The 13,548-nt window shown below is 37.8% G+C and overlaps 1 protein-coding gene across 4 annotated transcripts in view; it reads right to left on the reverse strand.

The window, feature by feature from the left end:
* TENM1 (teneurin transmembrane protein 1) overlaps positions 1 to 13,548 on the reverse strand; it is a 346,951-nt gene that overhangs the window by 109,004 nt on the left and 224,399 nt on the right. The window lies entirely within an intron of this gene.

Below are 13,548 nucleotides of genomic sequence, written 5' to 3' on the forward strand. Positions count from 1 at the left end.
ATCCATGCCACCACCAGACTATCTTCACAGTGAAATATTCTCTCAATCTAAATTTTTCCTGCTGCAATACTTCTTGTCCTTCTCTCTGTGCATCATGTGCTTACATCTGACAATGAAATATATTAAAGGTCATCTCACAATACCACAACAGTTTGTGAGTTTGAGTGGTTTATTATATTTGTGTGCATAAATTCAAAGCAACACTTTAATGTTAATTACATCAATGCTGCAAAATTATTGTATTGAATTTGTTCACACATATACCTCTAAAACAATTTCCACAGTCATTTCCAAAGATTCTGCTCTTGCACAAAGTGGAACTTGGTGGACCATCCCAACAAAAGACACAAAGAGTGAGATTCATCTCAGCCAACCCAAGACATTTCTGTCTGAAATAGTTTTCTATTACAGTCTGTTATGAGACTAGAATGTTTAAATTTATTCAGCTACTGATATTTATCCTTTCTGACACTGTCATGAAGCAAGAGACTATAGCAAGCACATAAAGCTACGTTAAGTGGAAGAGGAACAATTTGGGAAAAATTCTCAAGGAGAAAACAGGTCGTACTAAATCTTATTTCCCTTGTTTCTGGCTCTGAACAACATTAGAGAGGCTCATAAGATATTACAACTATTTAGAGTTTTCTGTGAATTACACAAACATGTGGACATTCCTTAAACTCCTTAAATATAATTATTTTCTTGCATCTTCTTGATGTCTTCTATTACTCAGACACATATTAAGTACCCCCTTTCCCTCAAGATTACATGACTGATAACCTGTTTCCTATTTTCTCTTCAGTAGAGCTATTGGTTTTGCTATGGAATAAATGAGTGATTCCAGTAAATGCAGTTTTGGGTGGTCTCACTGGCAACTGAAAAATAGCCCAGCTGAAATCACCCTAACTGAATAAAGGTTCGATCCTGGTGCTGCTCTTCATGTTATAAACTGCATTATCCCAGGGAGTGTTCTATCAGGAGGCAAAGAGGTACTTCAGGAGGTTGGGTCTTCCTCGGAGAGACGGGAGTTGCAGAGAAGTACTACTGAATAGTCAGTGTCTTCAGAACCAAGTGGAGCAGTCGAAACTTCACACAGCCCTGACTGTTACCTGGGATAATTCAGACATAATTACTGCACAATGTCCAACTATTTCCATTCTCCAAACATTGTTTAATTTTAAACCTTTCTATTGTAAGCTTTATGCAGAAAACCTTTCTGATGTTTTGCCGAACTAACTTTCTTATCTTCTTACCACAGGCCACAACACATAAAGTAAAACCACTAGAACTAAAATGCCATATCCTCACTGTTTGTTACTCAGAATGTTTTACCATCAATCTAGTGACAGTTTTAATTGCTTTCTGGAAGTAATCCTACCATCAACTCATTGAACTTATTCCTGGTGCATTAAGTACTCTATAAATAGCTCTTCTGACTTCTAGTAAGGCCACCATTAACACTATTGTTTATCTCAAAGTACATGAATGTAATTGCATTTTAAAAAAACCTGTAATGTAGCTTCTGATAATGCTACACCTATTTGAAAGTATCTTTTCCAAACTGGGAGTCTAGTTTGATCGAAAATTTGTGTAGAAAAGTAATCAGTGGACAGACGGAAAGGTCCAAAGGGCAAATGCAGCAGAGATGGGGGAAACAACAAAGAAACTTTTTCCCCTTCTCAGATCTTTTATCACACTTTTTTTCCCAGCTTTATTTTTCATGTGATGAAGAAAATTTCTTCTTGATCCAAATCCAATTTGTATACAGAAAAAACCCTCACCCTTTATTGATTTTGCTGTGGTTCAAAATGGTATTTTTACAGTGCAAAAATTTAATCAATACAGCCTGATGAATCTGGACTGGTAATGGTAAACATACTAACAGATATTTCATTTCAGGCAGCCAAAGCTCTGAAAATTGATACCACTGAAAAGGATTACTCATTTGCCATTGGGTATATCTCTGTTTACCCAGCCATAGTACTGGTGTAGAGCAGAATACAATTACGCTGTGCTTGCCACACAAGGGACTTCAGCTGCAGAACCTGTCTCTTTCTTAAGGGATGATACAGGCTGGCAGGTTGGACAAGGCCTTTGTGAGAATAATTTAAAATAAATGAGCAGAATTGTATCTGAATAGCAAGGAAGATTAGACTGACACAAGGGTGAGGAGAACCAGACAATATTCTGACCAGGACATTTTTTTAAATATCATGTTTTCCAAGTAAATGTGGAGTTTCCTTGTTGAATTTGGTCCTGTTTTATAATTTGTCTCGACTGTTTGATTTCAAGTTGTACATGTTGTAAAGCAGTGAGATTACAGTCGTCACTGGAGATTCATACTCTGACTATAAGCTCTGAAATCCTCCACAATACACTGAGAAACACAAAAGGAAATGCCGTGCAATGTCTACCTCGTTCGATATTTTATTTGATCAGGAGACTAGTAAGAAAGCAGTCCAGAACAATCTATCGTGAGCAGTAATGAGTGAGAAGAAAGCTATGAAAGCTATGCCTTTGTGTTCACTCACAGAGGGGAAAATGCAATCCACAGTTCCTTGGGTTGAAAAGCCAGTTGTGTAGGAAAAATGGGAAACCTGTTGAGTAAGTGACAGACCATGAGAATCAGGAAAGGCATGAGGCCTATGATAACAATGAGAAACATGGAGAGCAACCAAATGGCTTTGTGGGGAAAAAGGAAACTGTCAAAAAGATGGCTCAGTGGGTACATTTAATAAAGCTGTCTCACAGGTACAGCCTGAACTAATGCAGCATCAAAAGAAAACAAAGATTTTGAGGCACCTATTTGCAGCAAAGGTTCACCAGATTGCCTGAGTGGATCAGGATACATCATTATATAAGCACTAAATCCTTCACGATACACAGAAGTACTATTATTAACACTGACTAGGGCTATGCTCGGAGCATAAAGTTTTCCACAATTATTTAATTAGTAAATCTGATTAGTAATATTCACTAAAGTAGTAATGATTTATTTAAGCACTGTTTGCAAAGAGTAGGCACCATCTTTAATTCACTGGCTTACAGAATGACCTTAGAATATTGGTCCACTCACAAAACCTGCAAACATTACCTCACCCAGGTCACGTGTGCTGTACATTCTGTGTACCTGCTAACTTCAGTAATGAAGATATATTTTATTTATCATATCTCTGAAGGGCTCAAAATGCTGAAAAAGTGGGTGCTGCTACTACTTCTCAATATATTACAGGAACATCTATTCAGATTCACCTGTGTAAAAACAATGGCAGCCCCAAAATGGCATAGATGCCATTGCTGCCCGAATTGGATGTAAAGTTGGCACTCAAAAGGAAATGGGATAGCAACTTGCAGAATCTACATCAAAGTGCTAGGACTGAATGCTTTTAAGAGGATGTACTTGCATTTTTATTTTTATTTTTTTTCCAGGGAAGAGCCAGACTACATGGACAGACAGTGGATCAACTAAAATAAGCCTTAGGAACTCTGTGTTTACAGCAAACAATTTTCACAGTAACGACTAATATGAGAAATTAAAGGTTATTACCAGCTTCTAAGTAACATTGCAGTTTCACAATCAAAAGCAAAATCAGCTGAAGAGGCTGGCCTCTCTTTTTAGCACAAATAAGCAGTTTCTTGGACAAACTCAACAGTCAGGCGTAACAAGCTCTTTCACAAAAGCAAGGAGAGCAGCCTCAATTAGCAAAAGTCATGCAGTGCTCAGTGACTGACTATGAACACTGCTTACACAGACAAGGAGCCAACATTTCTATGTTCATTGCTGCATTTGTGAAGATGAGTACAGAGAGAGATGAAGCAGCTCCCAGTAAATAAACCATAACTTCCTCTGTGTCAGCAGCATAAACAGAAATAGCAACACGCATCTGGCAGCGGCTGTTCTGTCTTGTTGCTGCTAAAGCAAAGATGCAGCTCATGACTTGCATTTTTCCTGCACCAGGAAGAAGCAGCACCTTGGGCACACGACCCTGGCTTTTACATGGGCACTGCCATCACGCTCCTGAGTGTCCACGGCACAACTGCAGTAGTGCTTTGTAGGTTTTAAGAAGGGAATGAGTGTCCTTTATTATTTTGCTGACTATCTTTCTTCTATGCTGCCTACATTTTTCCACTAACTCACCACTTCTCCCTAGTCCCTCCTCACCCACGCAAACACTGCTTTGCTGAGGCAGTTCTGTTATCCCCAGGACATGCTGCCCCATCACATACTGCTCAAAGAAACCCTGCGACTTCTCGCTCCGCAGAGCTGACAGAGGCACCGCTAGGCTGGCCACCCTTTTTAAAGGCATTTTTGTCATGAACGCATGGGTAACCAGAATAGAAGCTGAAAGTACAAATGTGCCATGTGAACAATCAGCTATCTGCAGTCCATCTGAAAATGATTTTGGATGACAAGGTGATAGATACTCTTTTAATAATCTGTTTATGAAACAGTCAAGACTTCCTAAACTGAAGAGTGACATGCCCAAACGTACACTGCAGCTACAATACACCACTGCTCTATCACCATTGAAATGTTCTTGCATAATTACTACAAATTTAATTTTATTTAAAAAGTATTACTTGAGCCTAAACATTTAAGAAAAAAAGTCCTTAAAGAGAGCAAAGACCAGAAATTCTTGAGATGTCTACATATATTACCATTTCAACAATCTACACAAACAAAAAGCTTAAACATGCTGTATGTAGGAGAATAGGAAGTTCCCACAATTTTGACTTTTATCAATAGCAGTTTCCTATTTTCAGAGGTAAGTTAAACTTCACAGACTCTGGTGCATAATCATACTGAAACGATAGCTATTTTCATAGAACTCTTACATGACAATAAAAAAAATATTATAAATATCTGCTTTTCGGGGACTGATGCACAGATTTTGCACAAGAGGTGGTCTGAAATTCACAGAAGGACAGAACCTCTAGTTGTTCTAGCGCTTTTTTGTACTCTTGCCTTAGCAATTTCCCCATTAGTGCTTTTCCAGCTGTGAGGAAGGGAAGCTCCCTCCTAACACAAGAACCCTTCTTTAAGTGCTGGTGATATGGATAACTTGTCAGAGTTTCCTCACTGGACTTGGCTTTTCAAATTACAAGTAGAAGATTTTGTATGTCGCTACTGTTCTGTTGTCCATCTAGGCTGTTTTTAACCCTCCACTGCAAGATCCACGCCACCAGCAGAACGTTCCCACAACCTCTCTACTTCAGAGACCTCTTTTATAAAGGGTTCTTGTGGAGTACAAGTCTTTCATATTTAGAATTTCCATCCGGATATTTTCTTGCATATAAAGTATTCACTGAAGTCCTTTCCATACTATATTCTGTCAGGTGATTTACCATGGTTCTTAATCACTGTCTAGCAGATTGACTACCATGTAGAAAAGGTTGAGATGCAAAAGGAATGCAGGCACTTAACTACAACTTTAAACATCCAAATCCAAAATTTAGACCTTTAAACCCTTTGCTCAGTTTACCTAATTTTGAGGTGCTTGAACCACTTTGGCACTAAAATCCCACTTATTTGCCAGGTTTTGCTACTAGATAATCACCCAATTGAGTTCATAACAGCTTTATGTTAAGCTCTCTAGTTTCACAATCTGTAAGATCTTACACAGGTGTTGCCTAAGGATCCTAACAGGTGTTACTCTCAAAACAGTTCTACTAGGGTTGGCCTAGCACAAGACACCAATATTGAGGCGGACAGTTCCTGGACACAAGGGACTCCCCATAGAGACACGATACCACGCATACAGAGAGGAAAGCCTCTGTTAGCTACTTAGAAGGTAGGATAAACAGGACTACTGCTGTCACCTGAGCAATTCAGGTATCTTGCTCCTGGATAAGGCAAGAGATGCTGGGATAGAAGCATCTGAAATTGGGTCTGTGGATTCCACCTAGTGGAATAAGTAATACCTTTTTGTGGATTAGACCAGGATTTACAAAAGCTGATTTAAGTAAATTATGTTTTACATTTGAATGAGGGATATTTCCAATAATTGCTGAATGAGGTGCGAACAGCAATAGATTAAGAATCTTAATTCTCAGGAAGAAAAAAGCCATTATTTTTGGCATACCTGCAAAATAAGCAGCAATCAGTTGAAAAACATCCCGTTTCCTCATTGTGTATCTCATACCCTTGACTTATCCTATTTCTTAAATCAATACATGACTAGATCAGGTATTTCTGGTTCCCTCTGGACTGATTTCAACATACAGGAGAATTAATTTTTACTGGAGTGCTTCTTCACTGCCTTAAATTTCTCATGTTTTAAATTCTCCAGCAACACATATTAAGTGTTCCAATCTTTAACTATTAAGTTTTTAATAGAAATCTTGCTCACCAGATATCTTTTTGCAAACTCTTGCAACTCTGCAGGAGATACAAATCAAACCAGTCACACATCGTTTTTTTTTCTTTTCAATGAAATATATAGTAGTAAGAAGAGTCTTTCTACAATGCCAGACAATGTACAGCAGGGGAAACTTCAATCATCCTTTTAATTAGCAGAGCAGTAATAGTCAAAGCTCCTCACAAATTAAAGAAAGAGGACAGCTAGATGAAATTAAGTAAGTCCATCATTTCTTCAGAACAAAACAATGAAGGATGGTTATAGTGTAATTAAAAAGTTCTTGAGATCTGTCTAATATAGGGAGCAGAGTAGAAATACCCACATGGAACAGAGCAGTCTATAGAAAATGCATGACAGATTACATCACGTACTGAGGAAATTTCAAGGCTATTTTCACTACTGTGAGTTGTTTGTAGTGAATATCCTTGTCCTTGGCAAATGAGAATGACTGACACCCATAATTTGCAATTTCCTAAACCTGAAGGTTTCTGATTGCGATGAAATGGTTTTACCTAATTATTTTTTCAAGTTGCAGTTTTTGATGTTTAATTTTGAAACCAATTTGAGATGTCTTGAACTATATTAATACACTGTATTATGCCTTCATTTCTTTTTGAAGCACTTTACTTTAAAAAATGCATACTTCTAATGATTTTTAAATTACTCTACTCTGCACATATCAATTTACAACAATTACAACATTTTGCATTTTTCAAAGCACTTCATTTTTAAAGAGGTTTTATGCTTTGCAAGATACTGAAGGAAGAGGCTGCTGATCCATTTTTACCCTTTGTAAAATTACCACCAATCTTGCTAGAGAGAGCTTAACCAAAAATAGATATGCTAAATATATACCATCTCCATATAATCATTTTAGGATGAATGTTTTTGTGACTAAGAACTGCCAGTATTCTTTTCCCAATCATAATTAGGTTGCTTCAGTGGTATAAATGGATTCAGTGGAATTATGACAAATGTCCTGGAGTAAGGACGACGGAAACTGGCCTACTTTGGCTGAATAGAGTCTAGAGAAGTGAATACAGGACAGGATGTCAGAAGCATCAGCTCTGTCACAGATTTCATTATTTTTCAGTCTATAGTATTTTAGGCATAGTGCTGCAATTAATTAGCAACTCAGGGCTGGATTCTCACCTGAAACACACTGGGATAACACCGGTGGGATCACTGCAGTTACACTAATTTATGCTAGGTAAGGCTCTGCCCCACTGAAGAATTCTGTCACCCATTTTCTCTTGATACTCCCTCAATCTCAACGCTCCATGTTAAAGGTGTCAATCTGAGAACAGAAGACAAGGTTTTTTTGTTCGGTTTGTTGATGCTGCACCTTCAATTAGCCAGAGCTTCCCTTCTACCTGACATGAGTAGTCAGTACTCACAAGTTTGATTTTGTCTTTCTGAAGAGCACTACCTATATGCCTCAAAGAGAGATGACTCATTAACATCAAAGGATTTTGGATGACAGCCTATAAAGAAAGCAACAAGGATCCACAGACAGTAAGTAGAAAGTTGACTATACTGAGGTTGTGGTGACATTAAAATGGTGTACTATCAGAATTCCATCCTACTGTATTGTTTTGTCATGTATGCACCAAATCACCCCCATACTGCACAGGTCAGCTGAGCCATATGTTGGAGGTCTGAATAATAATGGATTTTCACATACAATCATAACTGGATTCAGTACGGTCTAAAGATGTTGAGACTCTGAAATATTCCAAGGATGACCTTTTCCAGCACAGGTAGTCATCACAAAAAATATTTTATAATTAGTCTCACTTGGAACAAAATATGAAATTCCTATTCTCTATTCACATTGTCTAGAGGAGGTGGGGAGACTGAATGAGAAACAGGACTTAACCTCTTCTGTATCTCTCTTGAGCACATCCACTGTTGGCTAAACTGGTGGTGGCCAAATGTCTTTGGGCATTTTTGTGCGACTTGCCAAAGGATGACTGAACTAGAAAAAAACTAAAACTAAATGAACAAAGTGATAAAGAAAATAGTAATTAATTAATTCAAACACAGAATACTCACATTTATATTGTGAGTATTATCATGGGATTTTAATTTTCAGTGCTTTACATCAGAGAAGCATTTGATTTTCCCCAAACTAATTATTAGAGAGCTAAAAATCACATGGGTTTTTGACAGCATGAGCTAAAGCCATCACAATGTTTGAAGACAACCTATTTGCTGTATGGTAGGTGTAACTGTTGGGGTCAATGTCTTGGACAATGTGGGAATGAAACAGTGTTGTTGCTGTTTCTTTTTCTCTTAGAAACACTTTGGGAATCAAAATGGTGGAAAGACAGCTCTCCTCAGAAATGTCTGTGGACCTCTGCCTGAGATCAACTTCACTTGGCCCTAACAGCTGTGCCTCCCTCACTTTCAGGTGAAAGCAGACATAATTCTCTTCAATCCTCATATAGTCCAAAGCGAAGACTGCAGAAAGTGGGATGGATGACAGCTAACTAAAACAAATTAAAGAAATGCAGTTACTGTAGAAAATGACACGGATCTCTGTATACTTCAATGTAGATTACACCACAAGTAAAGGCAGCAAGCAATGTCTGCTTAGACCAGCAGGAATGAAAGATTCGACTACATTAGATGAATAATGACTGCAGCACTGATCTTTGCGACTGGAATTATAACAGCTATGTCCAAGCATTTGGAAGGACCCAGCTGGAATAACTCTATGCAGCTTCTCTAAAAATTTCTGACATTGGTATGATTTTGAAGCAGTGAAAGCCATAGCTTGTTTATGACCTTCAGCGTTCAAGCCAGTTGGCAAATTAGTGAAACAAGCTAATCCATCTCCCTCGTTGTAAATACATGTCAGTGTATAATCATATAGAAAAATTAAAGCGCTTTGATCTTGTCCTTATAATAAACCAAATCTTAGGTACAGATAGAAGTGATTTTTTTCTCTTGATATCACATATGGCTGTAGAAAGGGTATCTACCAATATTGTTTTGATTGGTGTAGCTAAAGATTTGTTAATATTTTCAAAGTTAAATTCAGTTGATGCCACCTAAAAAAGCCAAAAGAATCAGAAGCATATTATCTTTCTGTTTGAACATTAGCTGACAGGAAGAGCCTTTACAAATGGGCACATAAGTAGCAAGGCAAAGCCTGAATGAAAACCATGTAATCTTTGGGACAGGCAAACTGAAATCTGAGCTAACAAAAAAAAAAAAAGGGCTTTCATGGAAGTTCAGTATTGTAGGGCAGAAAGAGGCCAAATATGTCTGTAACAGATATGCTGCTAAGAATATTGGAAGGATGGATCTTAACAGGGCTGAATAAAAAGCCAACATAGGTTGTGTCCTACCAGTAGTGTAGGATTAGCAATACTAAATGTCTAAACAAGTTTCAAGCCATACTGAGCTGTTCTCATTGAGAACAAATATAAACACAATGGAAACATATCCTGACAGCTGTTTTGGAGGTCTGTAAGAGGATTTTCTGGACCTCAAGGGATGGCAACTGGCCGTCAACAACTTTGAATCTATAAGGAGTATCTGGAGGTGACGCGGTGAGATTGGTTTTTGGCAGTCCACAGGTCAGAGCAGACTATGCTGGACCCCTGTGTTGGACAAACTGGCTTGGACAGCGTTGAACTGTAACAGCATTGTGGCTGCTTCTTTTGGTCTTGGAAATACTTTGGGAATTCAAAGCAGTGCAAAGAAAGTGAGCAGGTCTATGCTATGCCAGAGAAGGATCCTGACCTCTGAAGATAATGATAAGATCTTGAAGCACTTCAGAATTACCGCTCTTTTGGCTAGAAGCTGGTGTAATGGTCATGTCAGGAGAGGATGTCAATGATTTTGGCAGCAAGCATCTGCTCTCCCCACTTCATAGCTGTTAACAGTATGCTTTGTAGCAATGATACAAAAGTGCCCAATTGCCAACTAATCCTCATACATAAAAGATGCTCAAGCTGACTTGTCATGCAGGACAGTTTAACTAGAGCAGTAAGTCAGATGGACTCTGGAATGGTTATATGGTAGTTAATTCAGTGCCACACAGCTTCTCTCCACAGCCACAGTGTAAGAAACATCTCTACCACTAGAGTTATTTTTGGATAGAAGAGTAATCCCCAACTCTGAACACAAACTAGGGTTGCTCTAGTTATACCAGCCTTTGTAGTATGGACATTGTTTGTGAATTATTCTATTCTATTGAATAAATTAATTTCTTAAGAACATACATAAATCCTAAAAGAAAAGGAAAAGCTCTTCAGAAAAAGTATTGCAAAAAATTCAGTGGACAATCTGAGACATTTAGCTTCTGACCCAAAAAAGGGAATAATGCCAGAATTCATATTCCTATATGGAAGCCTCCAAGACTGACTGCAATACTGAGACAGATCACAGCTACGGCCTTCTCATTTTGACAGTCACTTTAGAAACCACACCCCATATACGGGAAGACTAGAAATAAATCCAATTCACTCCATTACTCTGTGAGTGTGCTTTTGTGAATGTGCTTCCTCAAAAATTATATATAACTAGATACACATTTCGCCTTTTTTAAACTAGCCACTTCTACCAACCAATTAATTCAATCATGTCACGGTTCAGCGTTTGTTGTATCCAAACACTCCCAACATGCAATTTCATGTAGAAATGGATCTGAACAGTCCAGTAGATTAGAACAGCAACTGTGCAGAAGAGCAAGTATACACAATACCAAGTAACTGCTTGAATGATCAGACCATATATCCTTAGCAAAATGGCATTTCTTTAAGTGTGAAAAACGAAACCTGTTTCATAAGAAACACAGGAAAGATGAGTTAGTTAATGTGTAGGTATCTTCTTTTGTCTTTCTTTGACCTTTGAATACTTAAGCTTGGAGTTTCAGTGTTCCCTTGATGCAATTTTTTTATGAAGTAACAGGAAAAGAAAAATGCATACTTTACGTGATCAGTCATACTTCCCAAAAGGCCTACTCAAAATCCAAGAAATACATGGTTTGTCTTCTTGTGAAGGTGGAAGTAGTGACAGGGAGAGAGAGAAAGAGAAAGCGGGGTGGAGTATGTGTGTGGAGAAAGAGAGGTGTACGTATGCAGCATTATGAGAAGCAAATGGATTTTAAATATCTGCTCTTTTTATAAACATTAAGGACAAAAAAAATAAAATGAATTTGACAAAGAATTTGATAGTCTTTCACCTCACAGAAACATACACAATTGTAAGACTTTTCACCTATTCAAACTGGGAGTGTAAGGTGCACTTTTTAGCAGAGAGGGTCAGGCATAATTGAAACAATTTACCTAAGGACAACGTAGACTATCCTTCATTTTCAGTCTTTGGGAGAAGGCTGAATTTCTAAAAACTAAACAAAAATTATGAGTTGCAAGCAGAAACTGAAGGATGAATTTTTTTGGTACATGTCCTGCAGAAAATCAAACAGCATGAACTGTGGTCTTTTCTAGCCTCAAAAATCCATGAATGATTCCAGATCTCCGGCTGGGGCTCCAAATATTTGCAATCCTTCAGGATATGCATGGGTTACACAGTCACCCTTCATCTCTGTTCCTCCATGCCCTCACTGATTTCTGTCTTTCCCCAGTGTACCACTTCTAAAATGGAATTTCTTATTGTTTGAACAGCTAGACATGGGCAGGTAGGGGAAGGTATCATAGAGATAGCTCATCCTTCTTCAGATGGGCTACAGTGTATGCAGGGTAATGTGCTCGGAAACATTCTGGCACCTTTGCTATTTCTTGTTTTTAAAGTACAGCAAGTTATATTAATTTCTATTTAGGAAAAATATAAAACTTAAAATAATGTATCTTTTTATTATGAAAGTATTTGGAATTTGCTAGAGGATGCAGAAATCATCAGGACAGAAGCCTGTATACTTCAAGGTGATACAGAAAGGCAAATTTTCACAGTACTGACAATGATGCGGTACAGAGATGGCAGGAAAGCGCAAGGGTTTGAGGCAGGCTGAGAGACTGCTTGTCTGCCAGTTGCAAAGCTTTCCTTGTTGTCTGATTCCAGATGAGCAGTCTGTGGTTTACCCTTTTCATCCTCTTCATTGTACAGAAGATCATGATTTTTTTCATTCACATATGACAGCTCGTTTATTCTGACCTTGTTGACTTACTCATCTGATGCTTTCCTTCCTCACTAAAATCAAGCTTTACTTCCAGCATGCACAGCAATCCCTGATGCTAGGAAGAAAGTCTCAAGCGCAAATGAACATCTATACTTCAGTCTAACACTCATTGTATTGCCACAACATTTCTGAATCTAGTTTAACACCTATGAAGAAAGATATATTTGAAAGGAGAAATCTGAAGTATCTAGCTATAAAGAGAGATACCTGCTGGTGGTTGTAAAAGCATCCTTTGATAGAAGACAGTAGAAATGAAGAGAGGTATTTTCCCTACTGGTTGACGGAGGTAAGGAAAAAAGTTACCTTTCTTCTAAAAATTAATCAAAATGGCTTTGGAGGCAAGACAAAAACTATGATCCAAGCACACAAGATAAAAGCCTCTTCACTGCAGTTATTTATTAGATCTTTGTTCCCTTACTTAATATTTAATTGCCCCATATAGCTGACACAACAGACCTATTGGAGCTTAACATCTCCTTTTGAGCTACAATAATGTTGTATTACAACAGAATTAGTTTGCATATTTTGTGGGTAAAAAAATCAGTACATTGCTAGCACCTTTCCTAATTATTTGCTTCATTAGCATTATAGTACTACTATATTACTAACCTTCAGGGAATATTTTTAACACATAATAAAATACATGATAAGAATGCAAGCTCCTGGGCTCTTGCTGAAAGCCAATAAAAAGTCAATTATTATGAAAGGTACCATATCTGACAGTGTCAGACTGAAACTACGGGCATTAATTTCGTAGTGTAGAATTAATGCAGGGTCTTTGTAACAAACACTCAGAATTATTATCAGGTCAATATTTTGTTGCTTAAAAAGTTATCATGGAGGGGGACATAAGTCTCAATTTAAATATCATAACCATACACTTTAAAGATCTGAATGGAAATTTATACTGTTACAAGTGTTCGTTTGAATGATGATTTCTAAGAAAAGTTGGTGACTTGGACCACTGGTTGTATTTCACAGTATTCAGCAAATCTGTCGCTTGCATCTATTCTGTACTGGAATGTGCTACTTATCATC

The sequence above is a fragment of the Athene noctua genome, chromosome 11 (assembly GCF_965140245.1).
Source record: "Athene noctua chromosome 11, bAthNoc1.hap1.1, whole genome shotgun sequence".
In the NCBI taxonomy this organism is placed as follows: domain Eukaryota; kingdom Metazoa; phylum Chordata; class Aves; order Strigiformes; family Strigidae; genus Athene; species Athene noctua.